The 24,853-nt window shown below is 42.8% G+C and overlaps 1 protein-coding gene, 1 non-coding gene and 1 pseudogene across 3 annotated transcripts in view; all 3 read left to right on the forward strand.

The window, feature by feature from the left end:
- The window catches only part of UBTD2 (ubiquitin domain containing 2), a 72,803-nt gene that overhangs the window by 15,975 nt on the left and 31,975 nt on the right, over positions 1–24,853 (forward strand). The gene's annotated exons all lie outside the window — the stretch shown is intronic.
- On the forward strand, positions 11,453–12,905 carry LOC100589770 (annotated as a pseudogene).
- LOC115831886 lies at positions 14,794–14,938 on the forward strand. Its single transcript, XR_004027375.1, has one exon. It is a non-coding gene; the product is annotated as a small nucleolar RNA SNORA57 (small nucleolar RNA).

A 24,853-nucleotide genomic window follows, 5' to 3' on the forward strand; every position in this document is an offset into this window, starting at 1 on the left:
TTCTCTCATAATGCTTTAGGCTCAATTATCATTTGTGTGGAACACATCTTTGACTTTATAATAGCATTGGAGAGAAAATAATATGCTCTTAATAGAAGCCTTTCTTAGTTCTAGAACAGGAGCCTTGTTAAATAGGACCATATAGTATAATGAAAAGATCTGGGGGTCAGAAGAACCCTTGAATGCTAGTTCCACTCATCTTCCATTTCTTTATGACCTTAAATAAGTCAGTTGACTTCCCAGCTTTCGCTTTTAAGTATGTTAGATGAGATAAGTAGATTCAGACATTAACATGGAATCTTCTTTTTTTTTAAATCTGACATTGAACACTAACATAGCCTCAGCATTTGATTTCTTTATATTTTATTTTGATGGTATGGAATCAGTAAAGTCCTGGTACACAAAAAAATTTTTAAACATGATTTAGAGTCTCATAAAGTTCTGTAGGAGATTTTAAGTTTGAATCACCAACATCATCAGCTGTACTCAGAAATTAAATACATCATGTCAAGCAGTGTTATGACTTAAGTAATGTTTTCTCCAAGTATTGTTTATTTACTTTGTGTTGATGAGAGCGTATACTGAGCAGATGCATCTGAGCTTGCTGTGACATTTAGTGGAACCTAGACATCCATGTACTGTGTTAATGTGCTCACTTGCACAGTTTTATGGGACTGGATGTATACCTGCCTGTATTAACAAAAGACACCATGCAGACCTGTGGTTCTCCCAGTCAGTAACACATTTGTAGGAAGTTTCCTAAATTTCATATATGCGTAAAGATGGCAAGAGAAGCTTCATTCCAATGCCTTTACAATCATTTTGACCTGGTGGTGTAAGCTAACGTGCCTCTTGATGGTCTTCATATTAGAAACTTAACATTTGTGGAACGTTTTATTGTAGTTCTTAAAAATAGCAAAAATATATTTTACAGAGTAATCTCAGTTGTGTTTATGGATCTCTGAAGCAGGTATTTCTTTTCTCTTGGGTTCTTTGGAACCAGTTTTTAAAATCATACGGTAAGATCCTAGGAAGAACTTTTTTTTTTTTTTTTTTTAAAGAGAGGCTCTCTGTTACCTAGTGGAGTGCAGTGATGTGATCAAAGTTCACTGCAGTCTCAAACTCCTGGGCGGTCAAGCAATCCTCCTGCCTCAGGCAGCCTCTAGGGTAGCTAGGATTATAGGCGCACACCACTGCACCTGGCTGATTTCTACATTTTTTTGTGTAGATGGTGTCTTGCTTTGTTGCCCAGGCTGACCTTGAAGTCCTGGCTTCAAGTGATCTGCCGTGCCTGGGCCTCCCAAAGTGTTGGGATCACAGGCATGAGCTACGGCAGCCAGCCAACTTTTGGCTGCTTAATATACTGTAAGTGAAGTTGTTCGTTTATGATGTGAACCTTACCTCTTAGTCCATTTGAAGCTGGAAATGCAACTTAGCACTATTAGGCCTACTCTCCCTATCTCTCACCTGACATTACTTTTCTCCTTCCTCTCTTGGGCATAAAATATTGCATCTCTTCACCTCCAGTTGGAGCAGACTTATATTATGTTTAACCGTAGGAAATTCAGACAGGAAGTACTTCATGGAAAAGGGGCCAGTCGATGAGATGTGTTTGACAGTTCGGCTGTGGCTTGTGAAGTAGGAACCAGAATAGATGGCATGCGAAGAAGGACCTGGCAGGTAAAGTCTGGTGCCTGCTCTGTTGTGTTTTTAAAAATCTGACTGTTGCTTATGAAGAATGGATTAGATTCAGATGAAACAAGTGGGATGCCGATGCAGTCTTTACATCTAGTGACTCACACACAGCTTCTTTCCATTTTAGGGCTTTCGTGCTGTTCCCTTTACTTGGAATCTGAACAATGTATGGTGCTGGCCGGGTGTGGTGGCTCACGCCTGTAATCCCAGCACTTTGGGAGGCTGAGGCGGGTGGATCACCTGAGGTCAGGAGTTCAAGACCAGCCTGGCTAACATGGTGAAACCCCATCTCTACTAAAAATACAAAAATTAGCTGGGCATGGTGGCACACACCTGTAATCCCAGCTACTCGAGAGGCTGAGGCAGGAGAATTGCTTGAACCCAGGAGGCAGAGGTTGCAGTGAGCCGAGATTGTGCCACTGCACTCCAGCCTGGGTGACAGAGCAAGACTGTCTCAAAAAAAAAAAAAAAAAAAAGGGTGGTGTTTTTTATTACAGTTCTTAAAACTAGCATGCGCCTCCCAGTTGCTTTAAAAAAAAATTGCTTTTAGAAATTATTTGTTTACTTATATGCTTCCCATCTTCCCCCAGAATATTGTAAGCACTGTGAGGGCAAGGATTTTGTCTGATTTGTTCTGTACTATATCCTTAGTATCTGGTATAGTGCCTAGTACATCTGCAATAAATAGTTGTTGCTTGAATAAATAAGTGAAATAATGAATAGACAGTTGTGGCTCTTTTATCATTTGGAGAATGAAAAGTTTACTACTTGGTGGCCAGGTACAGTGGCTCACGCCTGTAATCCCAGCACTTTGGGAGGCTGAGGCAGGTGGATCACGAGGTCAGGAGATCGAGACCATCCTGGCTAACACAGTGAAACCCCGTCTCTACTAAAAATACAAAAAATTTGCCAGGCGTGGTGGCGGGCACCTGTGGTCCCAGCTACTCAGGAGGCTGAGGCAGGAGAATGGCGTGAACCTGGGGGGTGGAGCTTTCAGTGAGCCGAGATCGTGCCACTGCACTCCAGCCTGGGTGACAGAGCGAAACTCTGTCTCAAAAAAAAAAAGAAAAGAAAAAAAAAGTTTACTACTCGGGTTTAATTATTTCTTTTGGGTTTTGGGTGAAATTATCTTATTACTGACTGGTTCCTTAGTTGTACAGAAGCCTATTATCTTTAGAGAGACTCTTCACAGTAATTAACTCAGATTCTTAATTTGCCTGGTGAAAGGAGGCAGTGATCTTATTTGCTTGTTAAGAGCTTCCTACTTATTTTGTGTTTGTGTATTTTATTCTGTCATCCTTAGCAAACCTAGTGGTGACTTGACTTGCTTTGGAGGTGAACAGAGGGTTAGTTGCATGTATAGCCTATTCAGCCCAGTGGAATTAGGTTGCCCTTGGGCTGATCTGTGCTTATGTTGAATGAAGCAGAAATTCAGGCTTCATGTGCAGCCTATACTGAGTACTGTATAAATAGGAAGTAATGACAACAACTTTTAAGAATTCTCTGAATTTTTTTGTTTTGTTTTCATTCATTTGTTTGTTTGTTTGTTTTTTGAGACGGGGTCCCCCTCTGTCTCCCAGGCTGGAGTGCAGTGGCACAACCACAGCTCACTGCAGCCTTGACCTCCTGGGCTCAAGCCATCTTCTCACTTCAGCCTTCTGAGTGGCTGGGACTATAGGCACATGCCACTATGCCAGGTTAATTTTTTTATTTTTTGTAGAGATGGGAGTCTCACCATTTTGCGCAGTTTGGTCTCTAACTCCTGGGCTCAGGTGATCCTCTTGTCTTGGCCTCCCAAAGCGGATTACAGGCCTGAGCCACCGTGTGTGCCCAGCCCCTTGGGTGGTTTTGTTTTAATTTTTTATTTTATTTTATTTTATTTTGAGACGGAATCTCGCTCTGTCGCCCAGGCTGGAGTGCACTGGCGCTATCTCGGTTCACTGCAACCTCTGCTTCCTGGGTTCAAGTGATTATCCTGTCTCAGCCTCCCGAGTAGCTGGGATTACTGGCGCCACCATACCTGGCTATTTTTTTGTATTTTTAGTAGAGACGGGGTTTCACCATTAGCCAGGCTGGTCTTGAACTTCTGACCTCAAGTAATCCGCCTGCCTCAGCCTCCCAAAGTGCTGGGATTACAAGTGTGAGCCACCGCACCTGGCTGGGTTGTTTTATTTTAAGCAGACATTTTAGAGGATGCTGGAGGAGGAGGAGAACAATCTGAGGACAAGTTATTGCTGGTACTGGTTTTTAGAATACTTGTCGAGGCTGCAGTGAGCTGTAATTGAGCCACTGCATTTCAGCCTGGCTGATGGCAAGACCCTGTTTCAAAAAAAACAAAAGTAAATAAAATACTAAAAACTAATTTTATTTCGGGGGTCAGAACTATTCATCCTTTTATCTTTTTATTTGAAACCACATTTCACCATATAAAAATTAGAGCCCAGGTGTGTTGTTGCACACCTGTAGTCTTAGCTACTCTGGAGGCTGAAGCGGGAGGAGTGCTTGAGCCCAGCCTGGGCAACATAGCAAGATTCCATCTCAAAAAAATTACACACACACACACACACACACACACACAAGCGCGTGCATCGTATCTTGGGGGGAATTTATTACTCAAGTTTTTTTTTTTGAGACAGAGTCTTGCTCTGTCGCCCGGGCTGGAGTGCAGTGGCGCGATCTCGGCTCACTGCAAGCTCCACGTCCTGGGTCCACCCCATTCTCCTGCCTCAGCCTCCCAAGTAGCTGGGACCACAGGTGCCCGCCACCATGCCTGGCTAATTTTTTGTATTTTTAGTAGAGACGGGGTTTCACCATGTTAGCCTGGATGGTCTCGATCTCCTGACCGACCTCGTGATCCGCCCGCCTCAAGCCTCCCAAAGTGCTGGGATTACAGGCGTGAGCTACCGCGCCTGGCCCCTACGCAAGTTTTTAAATATAACTTTATATAACATACAATTTAAACTTTATAACATATGTTCATGCCTTTATATTGCATGCTTTGTATTAAGAGATGTTTAGTAATACAGATATATTTCACAACTTTTGTCCTATTTTAACTTAAGAAAGTCTCCCTTCCCAACTCTTGTTATTTTCACAACAAATGTACCCTGAATACACCTAGTGACATACTTGAACTTGTATGTAAGTATCTTAACAGTGATTTATAAGCAGTGGGTACATAATAAAATACTAGTTGAGGCCGGGTACTGTGGCTCGCACCTGTAATCCTAGCACTTTGGGAGGCCGAGGTAAGCAGATTGCTTGAGCTCAGGAGTTCAAGACCAGCCTGGGCAACATGGTGAAACCCTGTCTGTACAAAAAAAATTGGCTGGGTGTGGTGGTGCGCACCTGTAGTCCCAGCGACTTGGGGGGCTGAGGTGGGAGGATTGCTCGCCCGGAGGTCGTGGCTGCAGTGAGCCACCAAGATCATACCACTGCACTCCACTCTAGGCGACAGAGCAAGACCCTGTCTCAAAAAAAAAAAAAAAAAAAAACTAGTTGAATGAATGTGTATGAGTGTATCTTATTGAAGTTATTAATAGCTTTTCAGTTGTTTAAGCTTCACAAATACAATTCATAGACATGAAAAGAACTGTGATTGTTAACGATACTTTTTTTTGAGATGAGTCTTGCTCTGTCACCCAGGCTGGAGGGCAGTGGCGTGATCTTGGCCTACTGCAACCTCTGCCTCCCGGGTTCAAGCGATTCTCCTACCTCAGCCTCCCAAGTAGCTGGGACTACAGGCATGTGCCACCACGCCTGGCTAATTTTTTTTGTATTCTCAGTAGAGATAGGGTTTTGCCTTGTTGGTGAGGCTGGTCTCGAACTCCTGACCTCAAGTGATCTGTCTACCTCGGCCTCCCAAAGTGCTGGGATTATAGATGTGAGCCACCATGCCCGGCTGTTAATGATAGATTTTATTGTACATTTTTATTTTTGAAGGATCTTCATATACGTTTTCTTGATTTGTTTATTTATTTATTTTTATTTATTTATTTTTTTAGATGGATCTCTCTCTGTCACCCAGGCTGGAATGCAGTGGCACGATCTCAGCTTGCTGCAACCTCTGCCTCCCGGGTTCAAGTGGTTCTTCTCTCTCAGCCTCCCAAGTAGCTGGGATTACAGGCGTGTGCCACCATGCCCAGCTAATTTTTGTATTTTTAGTAGAGATGGGGTTTCACCATGTTGGCCAGGCTGGTCTCGAACTCCTCACCTCAAGTGATCCACCTGCCTCGGCCTCCCAAAGTGCTGGGATTTTAGGTGTGAGCCACCGCTCCCGGCCACATTTTCTTGATTCTTAAAAATACCCTTTGACGTTAATGAAGACTGATGTTAATATTGCCATCTTATAGTGGAGGAAACCGAGGCACAGGGTCTCAGTTCTGATTTTGATCTGAAAGAGAAATAAAAAGAGTAGCCAAAACTGTAAGCTTTGTTTTCTGCTGTCTAGTTCAGTGTTCTCTCCACAGATGGTGGGGGTTTTTGGTTGGCTTTTCTTTCCTTGCAGTAAAAGTGTATGTGAGTGAGGCTGGGTGTGGTGGGTCATGCTTGTAATCCCAGCACTCTGGGAGGCAGAGGCAGGCGGATCACTTGAGGCCAGGAGTTCGAGACCAGCTGGCCAACATGGCGAAACCTGTCTCTGTTAAAAGTACAAAATTAGCTGGATGTGGAGGCGCATGCCTGTAATCCCAGCTACTAAGGAGGCTAAGGCACGAGAATCACTTGAATCTGGAAGGCAGAGGTTGCAGTGAGCCGAGATCGTGCCACTGCACTCCAGCCTGGGCAACAAAGAGAGACTCCGTCTCAAAAAAAAAAAAAAAAAAATGTATATGAGTGGTTTCGTTCATGACAGTAAACACAGTTATTATCTAACTGGATCAAGTAGAAAAAAGGCATAATCCTGCTCATCTTTCCTTGTGCCCCTTTACTTGGTTATATTCTTTCTCATTACCTTTGCCTTCTATCCCAGACTGAATGTTTTCAGCTTAAAACTCCATTCAAACTTGACTTGAATTTAGCAGTTGAACTGTGTGAAGAAGGAAGTGTCATTGAGGTACAAGAAAGGAAGGCATCGTTTAATCTGTAGAAAGATAAATAAAGTTTTTCTAGGCCTGTGCTCTTCAATCACTTAGTGGAGTATTGGAAAATCTATCTCAGTTATAAAGTGGTGCTTGTCCCAAGGGGTAAGTTGAAGGAGATTACATGAAAGTGTTCTCTCTGCACTTAGAATATCAGCATGTAGTCATTTGGGGTCACCTTCTGGTTTTATAGTTGATAAAGGGAGCAGAGACATTCTTGCTTCCTAAAGCGTCTCACTTAGAAGTGGAGGAGGGGGAACCTGCAGTGGTCCTGTAATACAGAGTTTCATTATCATAGCTTGTCCTTTTTCTCGTAGTCACCCATTTCTGTCTTGGGCAGTTACCTGGATAATAATTTTAACTTGATGGTGATTCAAGAGCTTTTAAGGCTTTGATCATTGTTGTATTGCTAAACATTAACACATAGGGCCTGTTTAACAAACCCTGGCTTTCACTGCTCTGGGTTTGCGATGGCTGCATCATGTCACAGAGATGCTCTTCCTAAATGAATCAAGAGTAGTTCATATTCTCTTTAAATTCTCATAATTTTGAAGTTAAAAGTTGAGATGTGACACAACATATAGCAAGTAGGACACAGTGAAAAGGAACTTTAGAAACAATACAATGATACCCAGTACTTCTGGAATGGATATCGAGTGAGACACTTAATCTGTAACAAGAGCTCTGGGAATGGGAAGAATTGCTTATCTGTTATTGAATGAAATGACATGTAATAGTCTTGGAAGCAAGGAGACTATCTTTCTGCATTGTATCAATTGTAGAGTAGGAATAGGTTATTGTGGGTGTTTGTATTTTTGTTTTTTATATTTTAATACTAAATTTGCTGACTAGAACTTATGATATAGCTTGCATAAGGCAAGCACGTAAGTGAAAAAATAACCCTTTTTCTATAATAAGCAATCCTTAAGCATTTTAAGAGGGAATAATCAATAGGAACAGAACTTATACTTCAATGGTAAAGATAGGTTTTTCAGCTGGGGACAAGGATGGATACTAAAAGTCTTATCTGTAGGAAGTTTCACAATTGCTCGAAGAGGGAGGAAAGAAGTTTTCAGATAAAACATTAAGAGAGAGTAGAGTAAAGAAAATTAAGATGTGTTAATAGAATAAAATTCAGTTTCCACCAATAAATACTTCTGATTTAATAATAAGTAGAAAGTATAAAATACTTTGGCAGGTTAATTTTTGCAGCAGAATCTCAGGGAAATATTATAAAATTTTAATGAATAGGAAAATACTGATTAATGATGTCTTTGCATTTGCTCTTTTTTTTGTGGGGGGGACAGCGGGGAGGGTGTGGGGGGCAGATAGAGTTTTACTCTGTCGCCCAGGCTGGAGTGCAGTGGCACGATCTTGGCTCACTGCAACCTCTGCTTCCTGGGTTCAAGCGATTCTCCTGCCTCAGCCTCCCGAGTAGCTGGGATTGCAGGTGCTTGCCATCATGCTCAGCTAATTTTTGTATTTACAGTAGAGGCTGATTTCGCTATGTTGGCCAGGCTGGTATCGAACTCCTGACCTCAAGCGATCCACCCACCTCGGCCTCCCAAAGTGTTGAGATTACAGGCATGAGCCACCACGCCTGGCCCATTTACTGTTGACACAGTCCAAAAGCTTATTCTGACCTTGCTAAACTAAATCAATACCTTGTGAAGTTCAGATTGGAACACTTAAAAGATCACTTTTGCCTTCTAGGTAACAGAAAAATTAAAACTTTAATTTCCTCCCCACCTCCCTGCCGCCCCCACACACACATACATTTATGTGGTGTATACACTACATATACACATACAACATATATACATGGAGTATATATGTTTTTTATTATATTAATATATAGTCTCGTCTCTCTTTTATGAGAATGTGTTGAAGACTACTCCTTTCTTACTATAATTATAGTCATTTTTAAAACCCTCAACAGGGCTGGGCGTGATGGCTCACTCCTGTAATCCCAGCACTTTGGGAGGCTGAGGCGGGCAGATCTCGAGGTCAGGAGTTCAAGACCAGCCTGGCCAAAGTAGTGAAACCCCGTCTCTACTAAAAAATACAAAAATTAGCCAGGCATGGTGGCGGGTACCTGTAGTCCCAGCTACTGGGGAGGCTGAGGCAGGAGAATCGCTTGAACCCAGGAGTCGGAGGTTGCAGTCAGCCAAGATGGTACCACTGCACTCCAGCCTGGGCGACATAACGAGACTCTGTCTCAAAAAAAACGAAACAAAAACCCTCAACAAACTAGCCATTAAAGGAACATACCTCAAAATCATAAGAGCCATGTATGACAAACCCACAGCCAACATCATACTGAATGGGTAAAAGCTGGAAACATTACCCTTGAGAACCAGAACAAAACAAGGATGCCTACTCTTAACACTCCTATTCAGCATAGTTCTGGAAGTCCTAGCCAGAGCAATCAGGTAAGAGAAAGAAATAAAAGGTATCCTAAGAGGAAGAGAGGGAGTCAAACTCTGTCTTTGCAGATTATATGATTCTATACCTAGAAAACCCCCTTGTCTGCCCAAAAGCTCCTAGATCGGAAACTTTAGCAAAGTTTCTGGATACGAAATCACTGTACAAAATCAGTAGCATTTCTATACACAGTAACATCCAAGCTGAGAGCTAAATCAAGAATACAATTCTATTAACAGTAGCTACAAAAAGAATAGAATACCTAGGAAAACAGCTAACCCAGGAAGTGAAAGATCTCTGCAACAAGAATTACAAAACACTGCTGAAGGAAATCAGAGGACATAAACAAATGCTCATGGAGAGGAAGAATCAATATTGTTAAAATGGGCATACAGCCCAAAGCAATTTACAGATTGGATGCACTCCTGTCAAACTACCAATAACATTTTTCACAGAATTTGAAAACACTATTCTAAAATTCATATGGAACCAAAAAGCCAAAACAATCCTAAGCAAAAACAAGAAAGCATCACACTACCTGACCTCAGCTGTACTTCAAGGCTACAGTAACCAAAACAGCATGGTACTGGTACAAAAACAGACATATAGAACAATGGAATGCATTAGATAACCCAGAAATAAAGTCACACACCTACAATCATCTGATCTTCAACAAAGTAAGCAGTGGGGAAAGGACTCCCTATTCAATAAATGGTCCTGGGATAACTGGCTAGCCATATGCAGATTGAAACTGGACCTCTTATTTTCGCCATCTACAAAAGTCAACTCAGGATGGATTGAAGACTTAAATGTAAAATTTTTAAAACCCTAGAAGAAAACCTAGGAAATACCATTCTGGACATAGGCCCTGGCAAAGTTTTTATGATGAAGATTGCAAAAGCAATTCAACAGAAATAAAAATTGACAAGCTCTTAGTAAACTAAGAGCTTCTGCACAGCAAAAGAAACTATCAGTAAAGTAAACAGACAACCTACACAATGGGAGAAAATATTTGCAAACTCTGTCCAACAAAGGTCTAAAACCCTGAATTTATAAGAAACTTAACAAAAACCAAACAACCCCATTAAAAAATGGGCAAAGGACATGAATAGACACTTCTCAAAAGAAGACATTCCTGTGGCTAACAAGTATATGAAAAAATGTTCAACATCACTAATCATTAGAGAAATGTAAATCATGGCTTTTTTGGTTTTCTTGTGTTTTTAAAAAATGTAAATCAGAACCACAATGAGATACTATCACACCACTCAGGATGACTATTGTTAAAAAGTCAGAAAATAACAGATGTGATGAGGTTGTGGAGAAAAGGGAATGCCAATGGGAATGGTATATTAGCCACTATGGGACGCAGTTTGGAGGTTTCTCAAAGAACTTAAAACAGAACTACTATTCGACCCAGGAATCCCATTACTGGGTATATACCCAAAGGAATAAAAATTGTTCTGCCATAAAGACTCATACCTGTGGATGTTTATCATAACACCATTCCCAATAGCAAAGACGTGGAATCGACGTAGATGTCCATCGTCAGTGGACTGGATAAAGAAAATGTGGTATGTATACACCATGGAATCCTTACACAGCTATAAAAAGGAGGTCATGTCCTTTGCAGCAACATGGATGCAGCTGGAGGCCATTATCCTAGGTGAATTAACAGAAACAGAAAAGTAAATACTACATGTTCTCACTAATAAGTGGGAGCTAAACATTGAGTACACTTAGACACAAGGAAACAGTAGTCACAGGGACCTTCTTGAGGACGGAGGATGGGAGGAGGGTGAGGATCATAAAACTGCTTACTGGGTACTGTGCTTGCTACCTGGGTGACATAATGATTTGTACCCCAAACCCCAGTGACATTCAATTTACCCACGTAACCTGCACATGTACCTCCGAACCTAAAAGTTGGAAGAAGAAAAAGCATTCATCAAGAAGGAAAAAAGTTATAATCATTTTTAGAACTTTTAGAAACTGTTTTTTGAGGTGGAGTCTTGCTCCTGGCGCCTAGACTGGAGTGCAGTGGTGCAATCTCAGCTCACTGCAACCACCTTCCGGGTTCAAGCGATTCTCCTGCCTCAGCCTCCCAAGTAGCTGGGATTACAGGTACCCGCCACCACACCCAGCTAATTTTTGTATTTTCGGTAGAGATGGGGTTTCACCATGTTGGTCAGCTGGTCTCGAACTCCTGACCTCAGGTGATCCATCTGCCTCTGCCTCCCAAAGTGGTGGGATTGCAGGCGTGAGCCACTGCGCCCAGCCCCTTTCCATCTATCTTAAAAGTTAAGAATTCAGCCCTGACCCTCCCACCCTGGGTCCCAGCCTCTTCTTACCCCGCCAGCCCCAGGGGGCTTGCTGAGCGAGTGGTGTGACTGCCTGGAGTTGGTGCCAGGAGCCAGAGGGGAGCTGTGCAGTAGCCGGGCCCCAGCTGGAGCGCAGGGAGAGCGCCTGCTGCACGTGCACCCGTCCTTGTCCCCTGCCGCCAACGCCACCCGGAACCCTGACATTACTGAGCTTGGGGGCCTCCAGGCAGCCCGGATCTGGGCCTTTATTTCTCGTCGGCGGCGTCCCTGACCGCACCTCTCAAAGCCAAACATGAGAGCACCCTAGAAGGTTTAAAAGAATGCTCATGTTTGACCCAGTTCCTGTTAAGCAAGAGGCCCATGGACCCTGTCTCAGTGTCATACTCATCTAATTACATGGAATCCATGAAGCCGACAAGTATGGGGTCATCTACTCCACACAATTGCCTGATAAGTTCTTTCAGACCCTAGAAGGCCTGTTGCACGAAATACAGATGGAGCCAATGGACTTCATGGTGAGCAAGCAGAGTTCACCTCCTTCTGCTGGGAATTCGCACTCCTCTCTGAAGTTCCTATCCTCACACCAGAGAGCCTCGCCTGGGTTGAGCCTGCCTTCTTCCAGCCCACCAATGAAAGTACTCATCCCCTTCTCCAGGCTAGCAACCCTTTGATATGCCACTTGTCCATGCCGCGGGTGATGGCAGCTGCCCTCTCCTGGCACAGAATACGGAGCCTGGGGATCTTGCTGGTCATCCAGCCGTTGGTGGTGCAGCCCATCCCCCTTATGTACATGAGTCATCTCGAGCAGCCTCTCATGGTCTCCTTAAGGAGGAAGAGGTCTTCCATGAAGGAGATGAAAAATTCCAGTAGTAGCATACAAGTACCTGTTATTGAATCACAAGAAAATCCTGTATCAGAGAAAAAAATTAAAATAGAACCTGGGATCGAACCACAGAGGACGGATTATCCTGAAGAAATGTCACCCCCCCTTAATGAACTCAGCGTCCCCCCCGCAAGCATTGTTGCAAGAGAATCACCCTTTGGTCATCGTGCAGCCTGGGAAGAGAACTTTACCTGTGGAATCCCCGGATACTCGAAGTGGAGGATACACAGATGTGATTATGATGGATACAACAAAGTGTACACTAAAAGCTCCCACTTGAAAGCACACAGAAGACCACACACAGAAAAACCCTACAAATGTACATGGGAAGGATGCACATGGACGTTTGCTCAGTCTGATGAACTAAAAAGACATTTAGGAAAACATACTGGAATCAAACCTTTACAGTGTCCGGACTGTAACCGTAGCTTTTCCCATCCCAACCATTTTGCCTTCCATAGGAAAAGCCACATGGAGGCCGGGTGCAGTGGCTCACGCCTGTAATCCCAACGCTTTGGGAGGCCAAGGCTGGGAGATCAGAGGTCAGGGGTTCAAGACCAGCCTGACCAACATGGTGAAACCCCGTCTCTACTAAAAATACAAAAATTAACCGGGCATGGTGGCACTCGCCTGTAATCCCAGCTACTTGGGAGGCTGAGGCAGGAGAATCCCTTGAACCCGGGAGGCAGAGGTTGTAGTGAGCCGAGATTGCGCCACTGCACTCCAGCCTGGGCGACAGAGCGAGACTGTCTCAAAAGAAAAAAGGAATGCTAGTTTGAATGCCTCTGTGTCCTGCCTCCCATTATCTAAAACATTTTAATTTGATGCAGCCAGTCTGAATCTCTGAACTTATATTATCCAAAACTTCCATATGGTCAGTAGATAATGTCTAATCCTCTCTCTCCTTACCACAGGTCAGACCTAAAGAATGAGAACACTTTTTTTTTTTCCTGGGGTTGCTAAGCAAACCCTTCTTATAGATACATTTGATGTAATAAGAACAAGGAAACATGTAAACTAACATAACCAGTTGTCAGTTGTCCATGTATTCCTCAAAAGAATGTCAGAGTAAATTTATTAGAAATAAAAATAATTCGTTGGGTTGGGGCCGTGCGCGGTGGCTCATGCCTGTAAACCCAGCAGTTTGGGAGGCCAGGGGAGGAGGATCATGAAGTCAAGAGATCAAGACTATCCTGGCCAAAAAGATGAAACCCCATCTCTACTAAAAATACAAAAATTAGCTGGGTGTGGTGGCGCGTGCTTGTAGTCCCAGCTACTTGGGAGGCTGAGGCAGAGGAATTTCTTGAACCCAGGAGGTGGAGGTTGCAGTGAGTGGAGATCGCGCCACTGCACTACAGCCTGGCAACAGAGTGAGACTCCGTCTCAAAAAAAAAAAAAAAAATTCATAGAGTTGATATTGACAATATCAGTTTTGTCCATTGATTTGTGAGATTTATATCTCAGGACTTAATTTGATGAAATACAGTATAGAGCAAAAGGAATACCCAGCTAATAATGGGCAAGTTTCTCAAAGCTTTTATGAGCATAGTTTGCAAGAATATAGTATTTCTTTCTTACTCTTTCTGAACATTGCACTTAAGTAAGCTAAAAATAAAGCTTAGAATTTTGTAATAATGGTAGTCATAGATAAAATTTAAAAATAGTAAATGGCCAGGCACAGTGGCTCACACCTGTAATCCCAGCACTTTGGGATCCTGAGGCAGTAGGGTCACTTGAGCCCAGGAGTTTGAGTCTGCACTGAGCTATGGTGGTGCCACTGCACTCCAGCCTGGGTGATAGAATGAGACCTTATCTCAAAAAACAAAACAAAAAAGGATTAAGTGACATCTTAAGATATTTCTGCCTTTACCCATGAATCTAACCCCAAGAGAATACAGTTCCTAGTAGTTTTTTTCTGTTTGTGTAAAAATATCTTTTTCTTTATAACTGGATAGAATTTAACATGTTAGTCCCAGTTCTGCTTTATTGATTTCGTAGCAAAATCTTGCACAAGCCAAAGTACCAATATGTTTTATGGTTCTATTTAACCTACTTTTTGATTCTTGTCCATTCTTGAAAGCAAGAGGGCTTTGACTGCAAAAACCCATTAAAGGAGAAGGACTTGACAAATGAGTACAACTTCAAGTAAAGTATGTTTATACACATTTTTGCCAGGCTCTTAACATTAGAATTTCTCAAGCAGAGGAAACTTCAGATTGAAGAGGAAGACCACCTTGAAGAAAGAGTCCTTTGTACTCCTAGTGTATTTCTTAGGAAACAATTAGCCCTTCCCTTGATCGTGGTCTCAGGACAGGCAGCAATAGGCTTTTGATAATTGATGTATGCTGCCTAGGAATTATTTTGTTGTTTGGTCACTAAAGGTCAATGCCACCCTCTCTTTCTTTGCAGGGACCAGGTATGTATGTTCCCTGTTATGTCTGGAGGCAGAGGGAAAGGGCTTCAGTCCCCTGGGAATCATGTCTTTGGTGCCGGTGGTTTCCTGTCTGCCAATTCTATCCTCAAGCACTGGGACACAAAGGGAAAAAAAAAGGCCAACTTCTGTGCCATCCTAAGTATGGGTTCACATCTTTGAAATTTTATGGAGCCTTAAAACCTCTCAAATGGGTTGATAATGCAGTTTCACTTTGGGAGGGTAGGTGAAAATCCAGATCCGTGTTAAACATTTATTCAAGTAACTCCTAAAGCCAGGAGGCAGAATAGTCCTGGTTAAGAACATGAACTTCGGAGTCAGTGTTGGTTTGAATCCCTGTTACACTATTTAGTTCTATGATCTTTGAGAAATAGTTACTTCTTCTAATTCAGTGTACATTTGTGTGTTGTGTTCTTTGTGACAGGCACTGTTCTAATTGTTTGAGAAATATTACCTTATTAAATCTTTATAACAATCCTATGAAACATATTATTGTCATCTCTCTCATCTTCCTCTCCATCCCACCTCTACCCCAGGTAATTGACATCTTTATTTGCAAAGTCAATTATACCCTATACTTCAGGAACCATCTGTATTCTGAATTTTACTTTCACCAGTTTTATACTTTGAGATGTTTTGTGTTTCTCACTGACATCCTTTCTTTCAGCTTTAAGAATTACCTTTAGCATTTCTTGTAAGACAGGTCTGGTAATGAAGAACTCACTTAGCTTTTGTATAGGAAACCCTTTTATCTTTCCTTCATTCTGAAGAACAGCTTTGCTGGTTATGGTATTCTTGGTTGCCATTTTTTTTTTCATTGCACTTTGAACATACCCACTGTCTCTGGGCGTGAAGGTTTCTGCTGAGAAATCTGCTGCTAGCCATATTGGAAGTCCCTTATATGTTATTTGCTGCTTTTCTCATGCTGCTTTCAGGATCTTCTCTTTGTCTCTGATTTTTTTTTTTGGACAGTTTGATTATAATGTCTTGGGGCAGTGTTGTTTGGATTGAACATGATTGGACACTAGATTTTTCTGTATGTGGAACTGTTTGATTATATTTCTGGCAGGAACCCATCTGATCTCTAAATACTTTAGTGGCTATTTTTTTTTTCTTTTTTTTTTTGAGACAGGCTCACTCTGTCGCCCAGGCTGGAGTGCAGTGGCGCGATCTCGGCTCACTGCAAGCTCCGCCTCCGGGTTCAGGCCATTCTCCTGCCTTAGCCTCCCAAGTAGCTGGGACTACAGGCACCTGCAACCACGCCCAGCCAATTTTTTTTTTTTTTTTTGTATTTTTAGTAGAGACGGGGTTTCACTGTGTTAGCCAGGATGAGCTCGATTTCCTGACCTCGTGATCCGCCCACCTCGGCCTCCCAAAGTGCTGCGATTACAGGCGTGAGCCACCGTGGCCAGCCTTTAGTGGCTGTTTTCTAAGAACAAGGACTTTATCTTTCTTTTCTTCCATTTACTTTCTCTCTCTTTTTTTTTTTTTTTTTTTTTTGAGACAGGGTCTCGCTCTGTCACCCAGGCTGGAGTGTAGTAGTACGATCACAGCTCACTGCAGCCTCGACCTCCCTGAGCTCAGGTGATCCACCCACCTCAGCCTCCTGAGTAGCTGGTACTACAGGTGCATGCCACCATGCCTGGCTAATTTTTTATTTTTTGTAGAGACAGGGTTTTACCATGTTGTCCAGGCTGGAAGGACGTTATCTTTCATGAGCACAATATAATTATCAAAATCAGGAAGGTGAATATTGACATAATGCTAATATCTACTGTATAGGCCTTATTCACAATTCACTATTATCTCCATTAATAGTCAAAGTTATCCAGGATCATGCATTGTTTAGTTATATCCCCTTAGTTTGCTTTGCTCTGAAACAGTTCCTAAGACTTTTTTGTCTTCTCATGATGTTGGCATTTTGAGGACAGGCCAGTTATTTTACACATGTCTATAAATTTGAATGCTTAGATTCCTCATTACACAGGAATATTACAGAAGTAAATTGTGTCCTCAGTGCAGCATATCAGGAGTCACAAAATGTCTGTTTTCCCATTATTGGTGATGTTAACTTTAATCATGTAGGGCGACTGCCAACTTTCTTCACTGTAAAGTTAACTATTTTTCCTAATGCAAATGATAAGTATTTTATGGGAAGATTTGAGCCTATGTAATTTTTTTTTTTTTTTTTTTTTGAGATGGAGTTTCGCTCTTATTGCCCAGGCTGGAGTGCAGTGGCACGATCTTGGCTCACTGCAACCTCCGCCCACCAGGTTCAAGCAATTCTCCTGCCTCGGCCTCCCAAGTAGCTGGGATTACAGGCACCCACCACCACGCCCGGATAATGTTTGTATTTTTAGTAGAGACGAGGTTTCATCACGTTCGACAGGCTGGTGTCGAACTCCTGACCTCAGATGATCCACCCACCTTGGCCTCCTAATCTTAGAAGGGAAACCTTTCAGTGTTTCTTCATGGAGTATGACATTACATGTAGGTTTTCAATAAAGACTATTTATTATGTTGAGGAAGTTTTCTTCTATTCCAGTTTTATGAAAAAGTATTTTGTCTGATATTTTTCTGCATTAATTGAGAAGATCATGTGGGTTCCCCCTTAATTCTATTAATGTGACATATTACATATCTTCTTATGGCCTTGCAGTTTTGAGAAAAATCTCACTTAATTGTGATATATAATCTTTATGCATTTAGATTTAGTTTCTGGTATTAATAATTTGCTGAGGATTTTTGCATATGCTATTTTGACCAGGCTGGGCTGAAACTAGTGATCCTCCCATCTCAGCCTCCCAAGTATCTGGGGCTATGAGGGTGTGCACCACTGTGCATGGGTTTTGCATATATCTTAAGGGATATTGCTCTATAGTTTTCTTGCGGTGTCTTTGTCTGGCTTTAGTATTAGGGTAATGTTGGCCTCATAGAATGAGTTAGGAAATGTTCTTTCTATTTTTTGGAAGAGATTGAGAAGGATTCCTATTTTTTTTTCCTGAGACGGAGTCTCACTCTGTCACCTAGGCTGGAGTGCAGTGGTGTGATCTTGACTCACTGCAACCGCCTCCTCCTGGGTTCAAGCGATTCTCCTGCCTCAGCCTCCCGAGTAGCTGGGATTACAGGCGCACGCCACCATGCTCAGCTAATTTTTTGTATTTTTAGTAGAGATGGGGTTTCACCATGTTGGCCAGGCTGGTCTTGAACTCCTGACCGCAACTGATACACCCGCCTCGGCCTTCCAAAGTGCTGGGATTACAGGTGTGAGCCACTGCACCCGGCCCCACTATTAATTCTATAAGATTGGTAATAGTAGCCCCACTTTTGTTTCTAATTTTAGTTATTTGTGCCTTCTTGTTTTTTCTTAATCTAGCTAAAAGTGTTTCTATTTTGTTGAATCTCTACTGTTTTTCTATTCTGTTTTATTTGTCTCTGCTCTAATTTTTTTTTCCCCCCGAGACAGGGCCTCTCTCTGTGACCCAGGCTGGAGTGCAGTGGTGCAATCATGGCTCCCTGCAGCCCCACCTCCCAGGCTCAAGTGATCTTCCAGCCTCAGCCATCTGAGTATCTGGGATTCCAGGCACATGCCACCACACCCAACTAATCTTTTTAATTAATTTTTTTTTTTGAGACAGGATCTTGCTCTGTCACCTAGGCTGGAATACAGTGGTGCATTCTCAGCTCACTGGAGCCTCCACCTCTCAGGTTTAAGCGATTCTCATGCCTCGGCCATCTGAGTGTCTGGGATTACAGGCAGGCGTCATCAGGCTTGGCTGATTTTTGTGGGGTTTTTTTTTTTTTTTTAGACGAAGTCTCGCTCTGTCGCCCAGGCTGGAATGCAGTGGTGCGATCTTGGCTCACTGCAACCTTCGCCTCCTGGGTTCAAGCAATTCTTCTGCCTCAGCCTCCTGAGTAGCTGGGACTACGGGGGCGTGCCACCACACCCAGCTAATTTTTGTATTTTTAGTGGAGATGGGGTTTCACCATATTGCCCAGGCTGGTCTTGAATTCCTGACTCTGTGATCTGCCCGCCTTGGCCTCCCAAAGTGCTAAGATTATAGTCATGAGCCACCCCATCCAGCCTCTGCTGTAGTCTTTATGTTCTTTTACTTTTGGGTTTTGTCTGTTCTTTTTTGGTTCCTTGAGGCATGAAGTTAGGTTATTCATTGAGATCGTTCTTCCCTTTTAATGTGACTGTTTACATTTGTAAATTTTCCTCTGAGCATTGCTTTCACTGCATCTCATAAGTTTTTGTATGTTTTGTGTTCACTTCTATTCATCTCATTGTGTTTTTTCATTTTCTTTGTAATTTCCTTTTTGATCCATTCATTGTATGAGTGTATTAGTTTTTTTTATATTTGTGAATTTCCCAGTTTTCCTTATTTCTAGCTTTATTCCATGTAATCATAGAAGATAACTTTGTATGATTTCAGTCTTTTAAAGTTTATTGAGACTTGTTTTGTGGTCTAACATATAGTCTATCCTAGAGAATTTCTATGCGTTTTTAAGAAGAATGTGTATTCTGCTCCTTTTGGGTAGAATGTTCTTTATGTCAGTTAAGTCTAGTTGGTTTATAGTGTTCAAGTCTCCTGTTTCCTTATCACTATTCTGTCTATATGTTTCATACATTATTGAAAATAGGATATTGAGGTTTCCAAGTATTGTTTGTAGAACTGTATCTCCCTTCAATTCTGTGCTTGCTTCATATATTCTGGGGTTCTGTCGTATATAATTGTTATGTCTTTCTGATGAATTGACTCTTTACATCTCTTAGTAAAAATGCTTGTCTTAAAGTCTATTTTATTGTTTACAAATATAGCCACTGTAGTCCTCTTGTTTTTGGTGGTGGTGGTGGTGGTTTTTTTTTTGTTTATTTGAGAAAGTGTTGCTCAGGTTGGAGTGCAGTGGTGTGATCATAGTTTTACTTTGACCTCCCGAGCTCAAGAGATCTTCCCCCCACGGCCTCCCAGAGTGCTGGGATTACAGGTGTGAGCCATTACACCCGGCCTGTTTCTTCTGTAATTCTCTCCGTTTTTGCTTGATGTCTGTTATTAGGTACATACTTAATATTGCCATGTCTTCTTGGTGAATTGACTTTTTTACTGTTATCATTTATCTCTGGAGCTGTTCCTAGGTTCTGAAGTCTACTTTGTCTGATGCTAGCGTAGCCACTTAAACTTTCTTTTGATTAGTCTTTGCATGATTCTATTTATCATCCTGTAATGCTAGTTACCATCCTTTTACTTCTACCTTCTCTGTGTTAACATACTTACAGGGATTTCTTATAGATAGCATGTAGTCGAAATCTTTAAAACTGCAATCTCGGGCTGGATGCCATGGCTCATGCTTGTAATCCCAGCACTTTGGGAGGCCAAGGCAGGCAGATCATGGGGTCAGGAGTTCGAGACCAGCCTGACCAACATGGTGAAACCCTATCTCTACTAAAAATACAAAAATTAGCAGGGTATGGTGGTGCAATCCCAGCTACTCAGGAGGCTGAGACAGGAGAATGGCTTGAATCTGGAAGGCAGAGGTTGCAGCGAGCCAAGATCAAGCCATTAGACTCCAGCCTGGGCAACAGAGCAAGACTCTGTCTCAAAAAAAAAAAAAAAAAAAAAAAAAAAGCAATCTCGGCCGGGTGTGGTGGCTCACACCTGTAATCCCAGCACTTTAGGAGGCCAAGGCAGATGGATCACTTAAGGACAGGATTTCGAGACCAGCCTGGCCAACATGGGGAAACCCTGTCTCTACCAAAAATACAAAAATTAGCCAGGCACGGTGGCACTCGCCTGTAGTCCCAGCTTTTGGGAGGCTGAGGCAGGAGAACTGCTTGGACCTGGGAGGCGGAGGTTGCAGTGAGCCAAGATCGTACCACTGCACTGCAGCCTGGGCGATGGAGTGAACTCCATCTCAAAAAAAAAAAAAAAAAAATCTCACAATGTGTTTCTTTTTTAAATTGGTTTGTTTAGACCATATAGTGACTGATATGATTGGATTTAGGTCTGACATTGTATTACGTGTTTTCTGTTTGTTCCCTCTGGTTTTTGTTCCTTTGCTTTCTGTTTTCTGCCTTCATTTGGATTGTTTAAATGTTTCTTTTTTTATTTTATTTATTGAGAAATAGAAAATAGATTTTCTATTTTTCATTTATAAAATTTGTATTTGGCTCTTGATTAGCGTTTCAGTTTCTCTGCTAAAAACGTTCATTTGTTTCAAGAGAGTTCCCTTTCCTCTCCCACCCCACCATGGAACATGGTTATAATAACTGCTTTGAAGTCTTTGATAATTTCAACATCTGGATCATCTCAGATTTTCCATTTGCTGATTGTCTTTTCCTTTGAAAATTGGTCACATATTTCTGGCTCTTTGTGTGTTGAGTAATTTTGGATTACATCCTGGACATTTTGAATATTATGTGAGAATCTGTTTCCTCATAAAAATCTGGAGAACTTTGATTTTGTTTTGTTTTAGCAGGCAATCAACCCTGCTAGGTTCAGCCGGCATGTTCTGCCTCTCCTTTTGTTGCTAGTGGTTCTGATGTCAGTTCACTTTTCAAAGCCTTTGCTTTGTGCACAGCACATGCACCATTTAGGTTACTATGGGGCTAGAGTGGTGGTTTATATCAGAATTCATTTTTCTTTTTTTTTTTTTGAGTCAGTGTCTTACTGTGTCACCCAGACTAGAGTGCAATGGTGTGAACTCTGCTCACTGCAGCCTCTGCCTCCAGGGTTCAAACGATTCTCCTGCCTCAGCTACCCCAGTAGCTGGGATTACAGGCATGCACCACCACGCAGGGCTAATTTTTGTATTTTTAGTAGAGGTGAAGTTTCACCATGTTGCCCAGGCTGCTCTCGAACTCCTGAGCTCAAGCAGTCCGCCTGTCTTGGCCTCCCAAACAGAATTTATTTCTCAGAGAGCCATGGCTGTATTGTTTTGGGACTGTTCCATGCATGCACAGGTTAGAGGTGAACGTGGAACTTGGGTCAGTTCAAACACAGAATTTTAGGGTATTCTCTTCTTTAGCTGTTTCTGCTCTGCAGTTTCCCCCATGATCTCCATTACCAAGGAGATCTTTTATCTGCCTTGTGGCTAGAAAGACAAGCTCCTCTCAGAGTTGTTACTGCCAGCACTGCCAGGTGGTTCCATGTAACTGGAACTGCCTTTGGGGTAAAGTGGCAATAATAAAGTGGTAAAATGCAAAGGGAGAAAAAAATATTTTCCTCATATTCCACAGTACCCTTTTTCTTGGTTTGTCTAGAATAGATTTTCTTATTGAGTTTTATGTGTCCACTCTACCACCACTATTGCTAGGAACTTTTAAAAGACTACAAAAACAGGTTGGGCCCAGTGGCTCATGCCTGTAATCCCAGTACTTTGAGAGGCCGATGTGGGCGGATCACCTGAGGTCAGGAGTTCATAGACCAGCCTGGCCAACATGGTGAAACCCCGTCTCTACTAAAAATACGAAAATTAGCCGGGCATGGTGGCAGGTGCCTGTAATCCCAGCTATTCGGGAGGCTGAGGCATGAGAATCGCTTGAACCCGGGAGTTGGAGGTTGCAATGAGCCGAGATCGCGCCATTGCACTCCATCCTGGGGGACTAGAGCAAGACCTCGTCTCAAAAAAGAAAAAAAAAAATACAAAACAGATTTTCTTCCCTCACTTCTCAAGTTTTTGGCCATAATCAGTAGGGAGATAGGCTCTGGTGGGCTTATAACATCTTGACCTGCACCAAATGTCCAGGACATTTTAACACCAAAAACTGGGAGGGGCCGGGCGCGGTTGCTCACATCTGTAATCCCTGCACTTTGGGAGGCTAAGGCGGGCGGATCATCTAAGGTTGGGAGTTCGAGACCAGCCTGACCAACATGGAGAAACCCCGTCTTTACTAAAAATACAAAATATTAGCCGGGCATGGTGGCGCATGCCTGTAATCCCAGCTACCCTGGAGGCTGAGGCAGGAGAATTGCTTGAACCTGGGAGGCAGAGGTTGTAGTGAGACAAGATTGTGCTACTGCACTCCAGCCTGGGCAACAAGAGCAAAACTCTGTCTCAAAAAAAAAAAAAAAAAAAAAAAAAAAACTGGGAGGAAAGGGGAAACAGTCTTGCCATAAATTGATTCATCAAATAAAATTAAGCATTCTTTTAAAATACTGTTGCTGACTTAGTAGGTTTGTGTTCCAAATAAGCACTACCCCATAAATGAGGATATTTTTTCCATATATCCATTCAATTGTTGGATTCTGACTGTAGAATGCCCCCAATCAGCTTTAATGTTCAAGGAGCACAGGAATATGTAGGAAGATGAGGCATGGGCCCAAATAGAACGTTGCAACTAGATCAGTGTTTCCTTCATGCTGAAACCCAAGATGATGGTCTCCCTTTTTGAAACCAAGGAGGCAACCCTGTTGATCTCTGATTTGCCTTCAGAGTCATTCTTCCCATGTCTTGAAAAATAGTGCAGGGTCTCAGCCATATAACTCTGTGGTCGTATCCTGTAAAAAAAGAATTCCATTATCTGGGTGGCTTAACGCCAAAAAAAATTATTTGGGAGGCGGAGACGGGTGCATCACCTGAGGTCTGGAGTTCTAGACCAGCCTGGCCAACATGGTGAAACCCCGTCTCTACTAAAAATACAAAAATTAGGCCGGGCGCGGTGGCTCACGCCTGTAATCCCAGCACTTTGGGAGGCCAAGGCGGGTGGATCACGAGGTCAGGAGATCGAGACCATCCCGGCTAACACGGTGAAACCCCATCTCTACTAAAAATACAAAAAATGAGCCGGGCGTGGTGGCGGGCGCCTGTAGTCCCAGCTACTCCAGGAGGCTGAGGCAGGAGAATGGCATGAACCTGGGAGGCAGAGCTTGCAGTGAGCTGAGATCATGCCACTGCACCCCAGTGATCCAGTGCTCTGTCTCTGGGGGACAGAGCAAGACTCCGTCTCCAAAAAAAAAAAAAAAAATACAAAAATTAGCCGGGCATGGTGGCAGGCATCTGTAATCCCAGCTACTCAGGAGGCTGAGGCAGGAGAATCACTTGAACCCTGGAGGCGGAGGTTGCAGTGAGCTGAGATTGCGCCATTGTACTCCAGCCTAGGCGACAAGAGCAAAACTCCCTCTCTTAAAAAAAAAAAATTGTTTCTCACAATTCTGGAGGCTAGAAAGTTGAGTCAAGGTGCCAGCTGATTTGGTTTCTGGTGAGGGCATCCATCTTCCTGTTTTACATACCGTTATCTTCTTGCAGTGTCCTCATGTGGCAAGGAAAAATCATCTCTCCTCTCTAGTCTTACAAGGTCACTAGTCCCATTCAGTGCCCCACCTCCAAATACTATCACATTGGGTATTAGATCTTCACCACACAAATTTTGTGAGGACACACATGCAGTCTATAGCCATGTTGTGGAACTTCAATTGTATAAACTATTGGTAAGTGATATCAGAGTCAGAACTGGAGTGCCTTATTGTATTTTGTGTCTTATTCTTTACAGGGTTTGAGGATTTTTCCCCCAAAAAAGTGTTTTGTTTTGTTTTGTTTTTTTGAGACGGAGTCTCGCTCTGTCGCCCAGGCTGGAGTGCAGTGGCGCAATCTCGGCTCACTGCAAGCTCCACCTCCCGGGTTCACGCCATTCTCCTGCCTCAGCCCCTCCGAGTAGCTGGGACTGCAGGCGCCCGCCACTACACCCAGCTAATTTTTTTTTTTGTATTTTTAGTAGAGACAGGGTTTCACCGTGGTCTCGATCTCCTGACCTCATGATCCGCCCACCTCGGCCTCCCAAAGTGCTGGGATTACAAGCGTGAGCCACCGCGCCCGGCCCCCCAAAAAAGTTTTATTGGCAAAGTACTCAAATATTAAAAAAAAAAAACAAAGGCCAGGCATGGTGGCTGACACCTGTAATCCCAGCACTTTGGGAGGCTGAGGCAGGAGGCTCACTTGAGCCCAGGAGTTTGAGACCAGATTCGGTAACATAGTGAGACCCTGTCTTTACAAAAAGCAATTTGAAGGAAACAATGTGGGTCAA

This window comes from Nomascus leucogenys, chromosome 2 (genome assembly GCF_006542625.1).
Source record: "Nomascus leucogenys isolate Asia chromosome 2, Asia_NLE_v1, whole genome shotgun sequence".
NCBI lineage: Eukaryota > Metazoa > Chordata > Mammalia > Primates > Hylobatidae > Nomascus > Nomascus leucogenys.